The 16,571-nt window shown below is 39.9% G+C and overlaps 1 protein-coding gene across 2 annotated transcripts in view; it reads right to left on the bottom strand.

Annotated features, from left to right (window-relative positions):
* Positions 1-16,571, bottom strand: part of cdh22 (cadherin 22) — a 249,081-nt gene that overhangs the window by 98,443 nt on the left and 134,067 nt on the right. The window lies entirely within an intron of this gene.

Below are 16,571 nucleotides of genomic sequence, written 5' to 3'. Positions count from 1 at the left end.
CTGACATAAAGAGGAAGCTTTATTGTGCTCTTTTTTACAACTGCTAACAAGCTATGGTGCTCATCATTGTTTTCTTTATCAAAAAATGGGTTCTCTTTCTATTAGAAGGGACCAGCATTTGTTCCTCCAGCATTTTCTTCCTCAAAAACTGCCCTCATATTTGACATCACTTATTGGGTGGAGAGCTGTAACACATAACACACATCACAGGACCGGTTAGTACTGCAGATTCTGAGAACTACCACTGATTTGGGAAAGATTGCTTTTAGATTATTTGCACCTTACACCTGGAATCAATTGCAGTGTACTCTCAAGCTTGATACTCTGGTTCCAATGAGTCAATTCCGAAATCTAGTCATAAACCTGACTGATTTTGACTCTGACTGCTTTTAATTTGTTTTAAGTGACTCATTGCTCATTGGGTCTTGTTCAAGAGTGAGGGTAGAATGGAGCGTGAGATGGATCGGCAGTTTGGCGCTGCCTCTGCAGTGATGCAGACGCTGTGCCGGAGCCTGTAGTGAAGAGGGGGCTGAGCTGGAAGCTGTCGATTAACTGGTCCATCTACATCCCAACCCTCACCTATGGTCATGAGCTCTGGATAATGACCGAAAGAATGAGATCGCAGATACAAGCATAGGATGACTGGGCTCAGCCTTAGAGATAAGGCTGAGCCCAGTCATCCTATGCTTGTATCTGCGCTCAGCCTTAGAGATAAGGATAAGGAGCTCAGACATCCAGAGGGAGCTCGGAGTAGAGCCACTGCTCCTTTGTGTCAAAAGAGATCAGTTGAGGTGGTTAGGGCATCTGATCAGGATGCCTCATATTACAGGTGTCCCACTGGTGGGAGGCAGACCCGGAACACAATGGAGGGATTAATCTCATCTGGCCTAAGAACGTCTTGGGGTCCCCAAGGAGGAGCTGGAAAGCACTGCTGGGGAGAGGGACCTGCTGACCCCATGACCTGGCCCCAGATAAGCAGATGAAAATGGAAGGATGGATATATTGTACTTTTTAAATTGGTTGTTTTATGTCATTATTTATGTATCTACGTACTCAGGTCTCTCAACAGGACTTGCCTGGCAAAATGAAGGTTTATATTTACCTATACTAAAGATACTATTTCTATTTTCTCTCTCTGCTGCTCTGTGTTTTGTATCCACACTGAATAAACTCAGCCCCAAAAGTCTTCTTTTTACAGTAAATGCTGTGTCACTGAAAGACCTTCAACACTTGGGCATGTCTGCAATTGAAATTGGAGTCAGCTGTGGTTTGTCTATTTTACATCATTTTTATCAGCTATTTCTCAATGTTAAAATGATCCATTCACTCAAAAATGCTTAGCAAATGTTCGAGTCTAGCTTTTGAGCTAGTGTTGTTGAGGCTTTATACTAAATTCAAGGTTCTTAACATTGGGTTTTCATTGTTGAAAATTTGTTGGCATGCTGTTTGAAAGCTTTTGAGATAAGTCAAGAAAGATCAAGAATTTTTGTATATAGTGTGTGTGTGTGTGTGTATATATATATATATATATATATATATATACACATACTTACAGACACAGATCAGGTCCATAGAGCCACAAAACAAGACAAAAAAACATACAATAAAAAAACAATAGTACAATCAAACACTTTTAAAAGCTCCTATAGAGGCTGTTATGCCAATGTTTTCGAAGTCCAGATGTATATTGAAAGCAGCTTTGCTTAGGGCTAGTTAAAGCCTCTATAATAGTGTTCTTGGACTTGTCCAGATGAGACATGAATTTATGCATCAATTGTCTTAGTAGAGCTGCAAGAGTAGGAACACCACAGTTCACAAACAGCTGGCTTGCATTGTGCCACCTGGGGACACCAAGTAAAAGTCTCATGGCATCACTGAAGGCCACAGTGAGCTTATGCATGTTACTGTTCTTATCTTGTATGTCAACAAAATGTTTTAGAAAAGTGATAACTGACTCCGTCTTCTGTGAAAACAACTATGTTAATGGTATGATCCACAACAGACAGATGTTGCACAAATTGTGTTTAAAGCTTTGAAAATGTGAATACAGATTGGGTAGTGATAATAAAGAACTGTCATAAACATATTTGCCGAAGTTGAGATCGTTCGCTGAAAATGATTCTCATGTGTTTTTTCCTATAATATCTGCTCTTGCACTACAATATCTACTTTTGTAGGAACTAAAGCATGATTTATTTCTTTATGGTTATGATTCCTTTACCAAGGGAGTTGGTTACAAATGAAAAAGTCAATAGTGATTTGAGGCATAAAACCAGCCCAGTTTAGTTTTTTATCATGGAAACAAAATCAAAATGTCTCCCTAACCAAAAATGCCTTTGTGGCTTGAGCAAGCGGAGAACTTGGATCTGATCTCTGGTATCCAGATTGTGGTTTAAAAGCAAATACTGAGTTTAATAAAATTGTTTAATATAATGAAGTGTGCTACACTGTCAAAGTCTTCCTTCCTGCTTAACAAGTGTTACAGCAGCAACTATGATTTTGTTTCCATTATGAAAATCTGTTTAAAAGCAGGCTAAGAAGTAGTGAGAAAAAGATGAGTTTTTTTCCAAACCTTTTTACATTTCATGAACATACTGAAGCAGACAACTCAAGCTGTTTACAAACCCCAGACAACAACCGGTCACAGCATCGACAAGGAGGGGTCAAGGTCAACAACGAGGAGCCAGCTGACAGCTGGAGAGAGATCAGGGATACAATTTTCCGCTAATACATGACCACTTGTTATAACCGACATACCACACATGATGACACCTGAGTCATGAAGTAAAAGCACTCAGACCTCGCTGGAAAAACATTCTGTTAGAAAAAATTATAGAGAAATAATAAAAGTCATGCATTAAAAATTGCACTTAAGTAAAAGTATGTGTTATCAGGAAAATGACAATGTGACTGTTGTGCTCTTATAAAAAATAATGTTGAGCTATTTTTTATAGGACTGCAACAAATAATTATTTTCATTATGTGTTAATCTGCTAATTATTTTCTGGATTAACTGTTTTGTAAAAACAACACAGAAAAGCAGCAATTACTCACATTTGTGAAGCTGAAACTATGAAATCTCCTTGTAGAAAAAAACAACAACAAAACACTTGTCAAAATAGCACCCAATAAATTTAATTTTCTGTCAGCTGATAAACAAACTCATCTTCAATTTAACTTTTTGTGTTTTGTGTGCAAAACTCTTAATTTGTGAAGCAACTGGTGACTAAAGCTGTCAGATAAATGTAGTGTAGTGTAGTAAGAAGAACAATATTCCCCTCTGAGATGTAGTGGAGTAGAAGTATAAAGTGTCATGAGAGGAAAGTAGTCAAATAAAGTACAAGTACCTCAAATTTATACTTAAGTACAGAACTTGAGTAAATGTATTTAGATACATTCCACCACTCCTGATTAGGGCTGGGCGATAAGACCAATATGTGCGATATATCTATATTTTCAAGCAAGATATAGATATACACAACACTGTTTATATCGATATAGGGTCAAGCTGCATTACATAACGCATACCAGTGTACATCTCTCCTCTCTCAAATCCTCTGCAAAGCTCCGCCCCACTCACTCGCTCACAAGTTCTCCAGCAATTCTAACTGTACGTTCACACCAACAGTGACCAGAGCTCCCAAAACGGCGGAAGTCATTCATTTACAATGAGAGCCCGGTGACTTGGGTGATCTGGTCGTCAGCCGCGCGTCTTGGGTGACCAAAGGGTCTGGAGGGGAGTTAAAACTCGTTTAACTTTATGGTAATGAGCTCTGACGTAGTTTGGCAGCAACCAATCAGAATGCTGACGTGCTTCGATGAAGCGGATCCCAGAGAACAAGCCATGTAACTTTGGTTCCTACAGCACACTTGTTCCGACAATGGACAGAGAAGTTTATTACTTGTGTTCGCGCCCACTCAGTCTTTTATAATGTGTTGCTGTTCGGTTACAGAGACCAAAATAAAGATAATGAGGCTTGGGACGGTGTAGCGGAGGTAGTTGGTTGGTCTGGTGAGTTTTAAAGTGTGTGATGTTAGTAACAGAGGAGAGAATTGCAGGCTAATGTTGAGGCGTAGCATGCACGTCTTCCTTGCTTGGTTTGAATGGGCTGACATACGTTTTCTGTTTTCATTGACCAAACATAACTCTCTGTAGGCCAACTATGAGCTTTCTGACTGGACAACAGCAAGCAGCAACTACACTGCTTTCAAGCCAGTAGTCTGCTTTGCAGCTCCTTTAAACTGACAAGAAGATTGAATGTTCAGTGATTCACGTGATGAGCAACTAGAGTGACCAAAGCTGCCACAAATATTTTTGACAGTCATGCTTCTTGGGCGTCCGCAAGAGACTTTGCCTCTTTGGAAGCTTCTGGTTTGAACGTACAGTAAGAGAGACTCAGAGTTGCTCCTCTGTTTAACCTGTCTGTTAATTAGTCTACAGTGCGACATCGGTCTATATGTTGCATGTCCTACACTTATTTTATATCATTTTTCATTCACATGTTGTGCAGCTGCATATTTTCAAACAGGGGCAAAAATCCCCATCTTTGCATTTTATTATGATCACAGTCTGTTTTTATTATAAAAGTGCTTGTGACTTCTAAAATGTGGCTTTGAGTTGCAACTAAAAACATGTTGCCCACATTGTAGAAAAAAAAACGATATATATCATGTTTCGCCAGTCAGCCTGTAAATACTGAGATATGGATTTCTATCCATATCACCCAGCCCTATACCCAAACGCAGTTTATATTCATAGATTATACTGATACCGAATTGACAGTAACACTCTTGTCATATGATGCCCTTCATCTAGTGTTTCTTGAGGGGTATGAGGAGCAGGATGGGAAATAACCTCAAAAGGAATCTACTTGTAGTCTTTGAAAATAGTGACCCTGCAAAATCCTCAGTCTTTACAAAACCCTAGTCTTGTGTGACTAAAACTGTCATTGTCTTTAGATGTGAGACAGTGTCAAGTCTTTTTAAAGTCCTCTAGCGTAAGTAGGTGCCACCACAGATGGGAAGTCTCTTGAATTTCACCACTTAAACCTTGACAAGACAGAAAGTCTTTCAATTGGTCCTGATAACTTGTCCACTGCAGTCGATCACTTTATTGTTCCACTTCACTCAAATATCAAACCTATCACTAAGAATCTTGGCACCATCTTTGACTGGTTTATAACTTTTGACCACCGTATCAGCAAGATCATAATTTTCTTCAACTAAAAAATAATGCAAAAATCAGATGTAAATACATCCTGTAAATACAGAGATACAAATTTTTGTCCATATCACCCAGCTCCACTCCTGATAAAGACTTAAATGTGGTTGAAAGTGAAAAAAAAAAAAAAAAAAAAAAAACAGTACGTGGACCTTTAAATTGAGGTTACTACCTCAAACATTTTGCATGGAATTTTCTTTTTAGTTTCAACTCTCTGTGAATACTGATGGTTTGTGTAATTGATAGTTGTCAGAAAATGATATTTGGTCATCACCCGTGACCAAAAGAAATTAATACATTCCTTCCTTCCATCCATTCCCTTATCTTATCCCCCAAAAGCAATTGCAGCTTAAGGCCTTTCTCAGCGCTCCCTATAGACCAGCCATCATCGTTGTCATGAAAAAAAAAAAAAAAAAGACACCACAGTTCTAGTGATGATTTACACCTTTTCTGCACATTGTGCCCTTCACAGGATGTGACGCCCAAATTAGGAGATCAAAGTCATTTCAAAGATTGTTAAAGGTAGAGACATAGAGGTGCCGGGGCTGAAAAGTGAACTTAAAAGAGCCCTTATAAATCAGAGATATAGTTCCCCCCTAATGTGATTAGAAGACATTCCAGCGGCAGCAATAGGCGCAGCATCGGTCCCCCATCCCAACCTCCCCTTTGGCTCTTTAGCGAGCACAAGACCTGCTCTCCCTCCCGCTCACCTTCTATCTGAAATTATAATTCAGAGCTGTCTATGCAGTGTAACTGTGGTTCAATCTTCTGAGCAGACCAGGGATGAGGGGAAATCACCCTGGCCTCCCTGGTTAATATTTTATAAAGGCTTAATTAAATACAGGCTTCTATCACCCTCGCGGGGGTTTTCATTAAGTATTTGTCGTAAAACCGTGGAATAATGCAAGCCTGTGCCTTGATATTGCTTCCCTCATCCATTTTCCCCTCCCTTTTTATCTATCTGTTTTTGCCTCTTCCCACCATTCTGAATCATCCTGGAGACAAATACATGAAGAGTCAGAGGAAATATACCACCGGATACTTTGGCGCTATCAATATTTCAGTTATAATAAAAGAAGTTCCATTGGTCCAAACTATGAGAGTTATCCAATAAAAGTGTGCATAGTCATGCGCCACTGGATATGTTTCCCCCAGACAAACTCTCTTCCCCTCTCTGTGTTTTTCTAAATTAGATTCTGCAGACAAGAATGTGTGTGAAATGTTGTCATCATGTGTTAATTCAATTGCACAAACGCTGGCACCATGCGTGTAAGTCCCTACCTACTGTACATGTGCTCACCCAGCCACACACACATTACACACACACCTATCCGCTGCGTGTGTTTGCTCACATCCGCACAAACACACATACATGCATAGTGAGTTCATCATTCTGCTGGGATGATGCTATTTCTACCCCCTCCGGCTGGATATACCCATCCGTCTGTCAGTCTATCCTCGCTGGAGTGATTCAAGTTGGCAGCTTGAAAAACACACACACTACGCTTAGCTAAGTTGTTCTCAGCAAACTAAAGGTCAGAGCCAGGACGTCACTCTGTTAGCAAAAAAATAACCAGGAGTGCAAATCTAATTTACATGAGGAGTCCACTGCTGCTGAGCAAGAATTACAACTGCTCCACTGGTCAAATATTTGATCCATCTTTTGGGACGTTTTTTTTTTTTTTTTGTGTTTAAGGTCATGCAGCTGGGTCGTCAGATGAATACAGCAAAATGAGGATGGTAAAATCCTTTCGCTTGACCAGAGGTGATGTCAGATTTTCATTGGCTTCAATCACAAGTATTCAGAGAAGTGTATAAACACTAAAAACATGCAGACCCACAAAAACACCACAAATGCTAAATCAGTACTCCACACCCAAAATCTACCTTCTGATAACCAAACACTCACTAAAGACACAACTAACACAGCTGTGTGTTTGACACACTGACCACAGCAATGGACATCAGAGGAGTGGATTATGCTGCAGGACGTTTAGAGTTTGGAGTTCAAGAAATTACAACGGGCGCTGTGGTAGGGTTTTTTTCCTCCAAGAGTGAAAATGGGCTGCAATTGGAATCCATTCTTAAAGCCTGAATTCAAGCTGACCGCTGCCACTTATCCTCGTCCATGAAGAAACTACAAACATTTTATAACCTTTCAAGGCTGCAGGGAGAGAGTCTTCACTCAGAACATATTTTTTCGGTGGGGGATTACTTTTCCATGCTGGCAGACATAATATATTTACATTTAAAGGCAGGAGCCCACATCCTCTTACAAATACGCAAAGGGGTGTGCGTTCAGAATTGGTCTGTATTGTACAATTATTCTGTACTTTACATAATACATGAAACACTGTGTGCTGTACTGGTCGGGTACTACAGCTTAATGTTGCTCATAATAGTTACTTAAATTCTATAAACAACTTAAATTTGACATTATTCATAACCTTTAAGAAGGATTCTTTGGGGTCTGCTAACTTCATGTGTCATTATTATGTATAAATGTATACAGCTTGTATATCTTGGGCATATTCCATTTTCTAGCTTTGCATGTTAATGTTTTCATCAGCTGATGGGAAACTTTTTATCAAAACCACTTCTAACCAATACTAGCACTTCACTTAAATCAGGACAAAGCAGCAACTTAAGTGGCTAAAAAATTAAGCTAATGCATAAGTGCTAAAAACTGCAGTTCATCGAATTGCCACTTGAGGCTGGCTCAAAAACAGAGTAAATCCCCCCCGACTCCCACGTTAAAATGCCCAACGTCACAGCAGAAATAAACAAATAAACATGTTCACAGCCTCAAACAAAAAAAAGGTTTTGGTCTTTGTAGATTTTTTTTATAACTTATCCGTTCACATTTTATTAAGGCCCAAAGTTACGCATATTTAATGGTGGGGCTGCTTGAGTGACAGGCTGTCTGTGTGGCGTTACCACAGTCTTTGAGTCAGATCCAGCCCTTGCTCCTCCACAGCTCCAACCTCTTTCAATTCACTTCTGGCCCCAATAAAACAAAATGGCGACAACTGAAATGCTGGACTTCAGGCTCCAAAACAGCAGTCCACAAACCAATGATGACGTCGCTTTAGCTATGTACATTATTTACACAGTCTTTGGTGAGAACATCCATGAAAAGAATGTTAATGTCAATACAGCATTGTATGCTGGAACTGTAAATATGGAAATGAATCATATTTTCCTAATAAATGTTTGTAATTGCATGGAGTGTAATCTGGCCAATTTGTAAATGCTAATCAATCAACCCACTGTAATTTCCGCTATTGTAGCTCAGCCACCTGCAGTTAACCAGCCACACATTCACCAAGCAACCAAGGATAGTAGATCTGGATCCCCCCAATGTTAACTCGATAGTAGGGCTGCAACGATTAGTCGACTAATTGATGACTAATTGACTATTAAAATAATCAGTGACTATTTTAGTAGTGGACTAATCGGTTTGAGTCATTTTTCATAGAAAAGTACTATAAGTGCCCCAAAATACTCTTATTGCAGCTTCTTACGTTCAAATATTGGCAGCTTTACACACTCTCCCATGACGGTGAACAAAAACCCTTTGGCATGAGTACGAAACAAGACATTAGATGACATAATTTTGGGGTTTGGGAGAGACAGACCGACATTTTTCAACATTTTAACACATTTTTCAATAAAATGATTAGTCGACTAATCAAAGAAATAATTGGCAGATCAGTCGACAATGAAAATAATCGTTAGGTGCAGCCCTACTCGATAGCGACTGCCTTGCTCCTGTGGAGTCTTAACTATGTCTAATCTGAACACAAAAAACTATGATACCCATAGTTTTGGGTGTGACATACATTTTCTGATGATATCATTATCTTTGTTACATGTATTGCAAATAAAAACTCACAAATCCACTTAAAAATCATAGATATAAGATTCTCCCAAACAAACATAATTTGCCCGAGAATCACCATGTTTATACCTTTTCTTCACCATCAAAGTAATCCAGTGATAACTGTCTGCACATCAACTGTTAAAACAGAAATCGGAATTAGCAATGGCTGAATCGGTATAATAAGTAGTGCCAATTAGCAAAAAAAAAACTGAGCCTAAATTTTAGCCCACAGCATAACTCATTGAATCTGAATATTTCATGATTATTGGTAATTAATCAACTATACAAAAGGTTTCAATTACACGAATTAAAGGATTAAGTCTACTTTTATTACAAAGAGAAACCTTTATGGACAGTATGGAGAGAATGATTACAGCAACCAAAGACTCTCTAAACATAAATATGGCAGTATAGCAGTAACATACCTAAAGTAAGACTGATTAAAAAAATAATCTTATCCTTAACTTTAAATTTAGCCACTAACAATGTGTACTTTTCACTGTAGATCAGAGTTTTTATGATTCAGCATCTGATTTTGAGTTCAACTTAGCAGTAGCAGTTAGCATTGCCTCAGTGTTTACAGTGAAGGGCTGTAGGGTGACTCAGGGGAGAGTGAGGTTGTTGATGCCCTGTCAGGTTCACCTTTGGGTCATAACAAAGTGTCTAGCTGTCACTGTAGGCTAACCTGCTCAAGGGGGTGACATGTGACTCACATGCAGTGACGGGAAAGTTTCCTTCTTATTTGGCAGTCAGCTCTTTTGAGTTTGTACATTAAAAGTATGCTAAAGAACAAACTCAGCAGTGGTTGGTGATAATTCTGCATTGGAAAGACATTACTCTCAGAAACTAAAAACATCTGCAGAACACGTACAGGTTCTATTGACACGCTTTTGAAATTAAATTTGGAGTGTTTACAGGCTTCTAAGCATAAATAAATGCACCATTTTTTAACAGAATCATGTGCCAAAAGAAAGAATGAAACAAGATAGAGTGTTGAGACGTTTGTGGAGCGAGATTTTACATTTCCAGTGGAGATATCAGAACGTGGGCTGCACTGAATCCTTGGTTTATTGAGGGTTTCAAAGTGGGAGCAAATTGGCTGTCTTATATTTAAGTCTGTGTAATCAGGAGTAGGCCTGCCACATTTCACTGCAGCTTGTCAAGCTCTCTGATCTTAACAGCTTCAAAGTGTTAACAAGGTGACTGTATCATAGACAGCCTAGGTGGAGACAGCTACGGGGGAGGAAGGGTAGAGACCATGGGAGACAGAGCTGCAGACAAGTGGGGAGAGTAAATGGTAGCATAGCGGAAGGGAAAAAGAAAGGGAAGAAAATCAACGAGAGAAGAGGAATTAAAATGAGGGGGTGATGGTGTACAGATGGGAGGTAGACATATAGAAGCTTAGACAGAAGATAGAGGATAGAAACACACAAATAAAAGAGAAGAAGCCACATAGCACGTGAAAACCATTTTTCAAAGAATTACTTAAAAAATAATTTTCAAAGATTAAAGATAAAATGCTTGCTCATCCTCCAAAATGGGAAAGGTAGTGTTTGTTGTTTGCATTCCTTCGTTCTTAAGCGGGTTTTGTTCCTCTTTGATGACAGGCAGCTTTGTGATGTTTGGACCTAGATTTGACTAATTATAGCGTGGATCATTACGAGGGAGATAATTGCTTTAACAGGCATAGTACGTGCATTTTTCTGTTGTCCATGGCAAAACACTTTTTTCCTCCCATTCATAAACGCACACAATGCACTCAGCTTATGCCACCCAAGATGATTCGGGTAAGAAACTCTGTATTAAATCAGAAAAATACCCAACAGATGAAAAATTCCAACAATTTTCTCCTTTTTTTTAAAAAAAATTCTTTCACTGATTTCTTCTGACAACCTGCTGCTGCAGGTTACGGAAACAAAACAGCAAACACAACACAACATAAAAAATGCTTATTTTGAGGATAGGTTCATAATTTATATCCTAAATGGCACCAAACCTGCTGTAGCCTAAACTAGAATCACAGAGTGTGATACACCATAAATCAAACTGATATACTTCAGAAGGATGTAGACGTTTTTGGTGAACAAAAAAGATGAGGCCATCTGTTTCATTTGGCTTCAAGTTGAATGCCGAGAGTTAAAAAGGGGAAAAAAATGGGACAAAGAAGCACCTTGGACATGGACAAGCAATATTTTTTAACTGTTCATGCTGAGACAGGACGAGGAAATCCATGCCAGATACATCCATAAAGATCAGAGAGCTGGAAGGATATAGAAAACACAGTTAAACTGTACACAAAAACCCTTGAACTATACTCTTTTTGTTGCAGAAATATAAAAGCTACATACGCATGCTACACACAGAGTCCAAGTCTCTCTCCTCTCTCTCTCTCACACACATACACCCTCAAAATGGATTTATTTCTGACAGCTTTTGTCAAAATAGAGGAGAAAGAAACATTACCGAGGAGAGGAAGAATGTGTCATTTTTGCCTCCTTTACCTCCTTTAACAGCAGTCATTTAGGATTATCTGGGCTCAACAGCAACTCTGCCTCTTACTAAAGTACACTTCCTGTGTGCTCCCTATTCCTTTCCCTTTTATTACAGAACATTTTTGAAAAGTAGCTGGCAAGAAGGAAAATACAGTTGGTATCATGTAACTCCTCAAGGATTTATTACCTAATGTCCTGACCAAAGCTGCTAGTTTAAAGGAACAGTGTGTGCGATTTAGGGGGATTTTAGCAGCACCTAGTGGTGAGGAATGTAGACTGCAACCAGCTGAAACTTCTCATGGTTAGAATTCCTTCAGTGTTCAGTGGAGCCGAATCATTCGCAGAAGTCTCCTCCTCTCCAAAACAAACTGACCAGGTGATTTAAAGCTGTTAAAACAACACATTCTCACTCCGACCTTGTCACATATTGACATTTTGGTCATGGAATTTCCACGTCCACATACGACGTGCAAGGTACCCTGGGTGCGTTGGTTGTTGATGTTCTGGGATGCCATGTCAAGTTCTCTTCTTTCAAGATACGCTTTTGTTTTCACAGGAAATTTAACGTTTATATATAGTCTCTTTCAAAATAAACGCACTACATCGGTATAACAACACAAATTGCTGTTTTTTCCTTCAACAACACACACACATGGTTGGGTTTAGGCAACAAAAACATGGTTAAGTTTAGGAAAAAATAACAGGGTTTGGCTTTAGAATCTTATAGGACGCGAACACCACTCTCTTGGGTGAAAGTCGGTGTTTGTTGGACCCATCCACCACCCCTCCAGCCCACCCTACTTGGACTTTCGCCGCCTTCACTTTTGTCCTTGTCCCACTGCGTTTCCCCCTGACGCTGACAGCTTGCAACTCCACAGTTCATTTCATTTCCACTGGGTGTCCACATCTTGTAGGCTTACAAAAGGGCAGGTCTGTGACAACCAATTACATCTGTTAAAAGAATACGTCATACCTACTGTAGCAACAGAGTCACCACACCTCCTCACTAAGGTAAAAGTTTGTTTTTTCTTTGCTCAGAGTTGCTCTAAGAACTTTCCGAAATCACTCCTAAGCTAAGACTTCTTACTAAATGTGTTTAAGCTAAGCTGGGAGCGATCTGAGAGTGTCCTAAAAATGTTTGTGAATACAGCCCCAGACATTTAAGAGGTTTTAACGGGAGTCAAGTTATCCGCAGTGGTCTCTTCCTCTCTGAAACAAAGGATCCAGTGATTTAAACTAGTATAATTACTGATCACAACAGTTTCACGTTGAAAAAAAGTGATCTTACAATACTGCTCATCGCAGAGGAGCTGCTTACTATGGTGGCTGACGTGAAAATGTGAATGGCCTTGTCTAAAGCCAGTGTTTGGTTTGTCTGTTCTGGGGCTACTGTAGAAAAATGGCAGTGCTACATGGCAATCTCTGTGGACAAGGACCCACTTCCTATTTAGATATAAACAGCTAATTCTAAGGAAACGAAAACACGATTCTCAGTTTCAGGTGATTATACACTGAAGAAAATATACTTCATATTCAATTTCTGCCAATATATCCCCCTAAATCCTACACACTGGACCTCTAATGCAATGTGAGTGACCACTTCATTGGTAAATGTGATATCATTAGTAGAGTAGTGGTAGCCAAAGTGTGAGACAGAGCAAGCTTGGTGAGTTCACTGAGTTGGGGTAAAGTAATATTTAAAAAAAAAAAAAAAAAAAAAAAAAAAATTCTTGTTGTAATTATCCAGAGCAGAGACACAGTGCTTGGCTTTAATCCTCTACTGCTCAAATTAAAGTGTTGATACCAAAAATCCAGCAGAGTCCATCTGTGTGTGAAAGACAGTTACACATCCACACTCACACACACCATTAAAAGCACTGATAGCACTAGCCAGTGCCCGAGTCACATGAAGTGCAATAACTTTAGATAATTTTATTAATAAAATCATCTCTCTTCGCCTCCTGCTGTGTCACTCCCTCGAGCTCCCCTCAGCCCTTTTATATCAGTTCACTGCCTTCCCTGGCACCCTGTCCTTTAATGAATCACAAGTCAGTGTATGAAGTCTCTTCTCTCCCAGCCTCCCTTTGCAACCTCCCCCCTCCTCCTTCCTTCCTTCCTTTCCTCATGTATTGCTCAATTTCTCCCAGTCTATCTCTCTGTCCCCAGCAGACAGACAGCAATGCCTGCTGGCCTTGTTGTTGGTCTCGCCAGCAGGGATGCAGTACAATCACAATGGCAGACAAATAATGGCCAAAGGATAATTATTCTCTCACGCCCGGCCCTGCTGTGGAGAACATCTCAATTCATTTGTAGGAATAAAGAGATCAATATATGCAGATGCAATATTAGCTGGTCAATTGCCATGTCTAAATGATTAGAAACAAGTGGATCATATGATTGATGTGTGTGACTCATCGCTGAGTCTCATGCTGTCTGCATTAATATCCCGTCTTTTCAAATCACGTCCTATATAAGGCAATCGAATCGTACATGCTGTCCAATCTCATCAACTCACTGAAGTTCATTTGAGAAACAGCAGATGAATGGGATGTGAACGAGAAGCGGGGGGAAAAAGAAGGCAAAAAATATTCCCAAATGTGCACATGGCACTGAGATGAAGACAAACAGATTTGATTTGACATATACTCGTTCTCTATAATTACATTTGGATAATAACATTCAATAATCACATTTATGGTGTCAAGACATTGTCCTCAACATCAAAGAGAAGGGCATCACTGAGGCTGCCATCACTGACTAATGCTGCTGTTTGACCAAATAGATCCAGGAACAAAGGAGCCACAGGAACTAAATGAAGAGCTAAGAGACTCTTTTGTGAAGATTGGGCAAATTAGTCTGATAATGTATGTTTGAGATGCAGTTTTCAGACACAACAAAACAACAATACAGACTGGATGTAATGACCAGATGCAAAGAAGATATCCAGAGGGAGAAAAGGAGTCTAACACCTTCACAGCACCTGCCTCTAAAGTCACTATGATCTGCATGTTGACTGTTTATGGCCCATTATTTCTACTTTAGTAGGTAACCGCAATGATACAATTAGCAAATGATGTTTTGTTTGTCTTGTTCTCTCGCTTGATACTTACTATCTGCATGAAGTTGTACTCTGGAAGACGTGTTTGACCAGTGAACTGTAAAATCTGCCCTGATAGTTCCTAGGCGATCAAAAAAGTACTTCCCTCCAGAGCAGAGACTTTTTGTGATCCAGGAACTGGGGCAAAGGAACTAAATTTAGACCCTGGTTCCTGTGGTGAAAAGGCAGGTATGGCTCTTGAGGTAAACCAGCTGTATTATGACTTATTTTTCACGATTAGAACTTTTCATCCAGGCCCATTTCCAGTGTTTACTGTACGTAATGGAAATGGTACAGTAAATCACCATTGATGATCGGCCCATTCTCATTCCCAGGACATCAAATATGGCAACTCAGCATGCATAAGTGATTCTGACACACAAGGTCCCCTGTTACCATATATACCATATGTATGAGAACTACTATGCTTTCAACTAACTCCAATGTAAACCCACCTGCAGCAGTGACATAGTATGAAGAGAAAGAAAGTCCAAGTTGGATGGGAAGGAGGGGTAATGGGTAATGGAGGGGTCAAACTAACACAGGACTTTCACCAAGGAGACCACTGTTTTTGTCCCATGTCTAAGGATTTTTTTTTTAGCTATGTGACATAGCTGACCTGCCTACTGTTGCTAGTTCCTCTGTATCTTGTCTCCACCCCAGCTCCTCCTCTTCATGCTGTGTCTAACTTATCAATGTCATTTCTGTTTGTCATTGGTGCTGCTCAGTTCTGTTCCCGGGGGGTCTTTGCTACTGCTCTCCCTGCCCTTGGGCTTTCCCCGTTTGCACATGGAAGGGCAGAGAGGTGTGCTCTCTCTGCCTTAAAGGCTCATTTATACTCAACGTTAAATACGGATTCGGATACGGACGGAGCCTTCTGTCCGTGCTTCGCGTTCATTTCGTCCGTATTTCTGCACGTTTCCATAAAGCTTACAGATACGGGCCAAACCAGTGTTGCTGTCACTACCCGATACATAGCTCTAGTGAGACACGAAGAAGAAATAACAATTCAATTTCGGCAGTACTAGAGAAAAGAATTCTCCATCCTCCAGTCGCGATGTATTTAATGGCTTCACCAACCACTGCCTCCCACAACGCTGCCTCTGTTTTTGTCTTTTATGCAAGAGGTACATTATCAATATCTCCTCCACAGTTCCCATGTTTGTTTTTGAGTTTGTTGTTGTCATAAACTTTTGACTCTGGGCTGCCTCCTGGTGGATATATTGGTTAACATCCATGCCAACGTAAAGGGCGCATGGAAGTATGTGGGCAGTGACTTTAACATTGTTTGAAACGGATGTATACATTTTTGTACATAAAGGGAGCATAAATGAGCCTTAAGACTTTCTATGTAAGCGTGGGGAAGGGCGGAGAGGTATGCTCTCTCATACTGTAAATGGAAATAAAGCTTTCTTTGACTAAAGTGTTCTGACTGAACTGTGAGTTATTTTACGGTACATCGTCACCATCCTGGGATATCATAAACTGTATGAATGTGCATTTTTGTAAGATATGAGTCTTTGTATAATGACTGGACACTGACATGCCGTCCCTGAGCATCCAAAACTGATGCTAGAGAGGTGTCTAGAGCATCAGAGTTTAAAGCGGAAGGGTACTGACCAAGCTGCAGTATTTGATGAGTTGGGAGTACGAATGTGCCATGAGTACACAATGAAGGATTAAGGTTTATAGTATGATACCAAAGAATGTCCAAAACTATATGTATCATAGGTTCTAGTATTCAGACTGTTTGGGCAACATTTCCTCTTAAGTATGTTATATATTATATTAATGTCCAAACATAGTGTAGCTGCTTCACAAGAAACTGTTCCAGTGCTTCACCTTTAGAAAGCCTTTCACATGAAGCATCAGCAGGGA

This window comes from Epinephelus lanceolatus, chromosome 1, assembly GCF_041903045.1.
Source record: "Epinephelus lanceolatus isolate andai-2023 chromosome 1, ASM4190304v1, whole genome shotgun sequence".
NCBI lineage: Eukaryota > Metazoa > Chordata > Actinopteri > Perciformes > Serranidae > Epinephelus > Epinephelus lanceolatus.
Note: the sequence above shows the minus strand (reverse complement) of the source record. Positions and strands in the feature narration are given on the sequence as shown.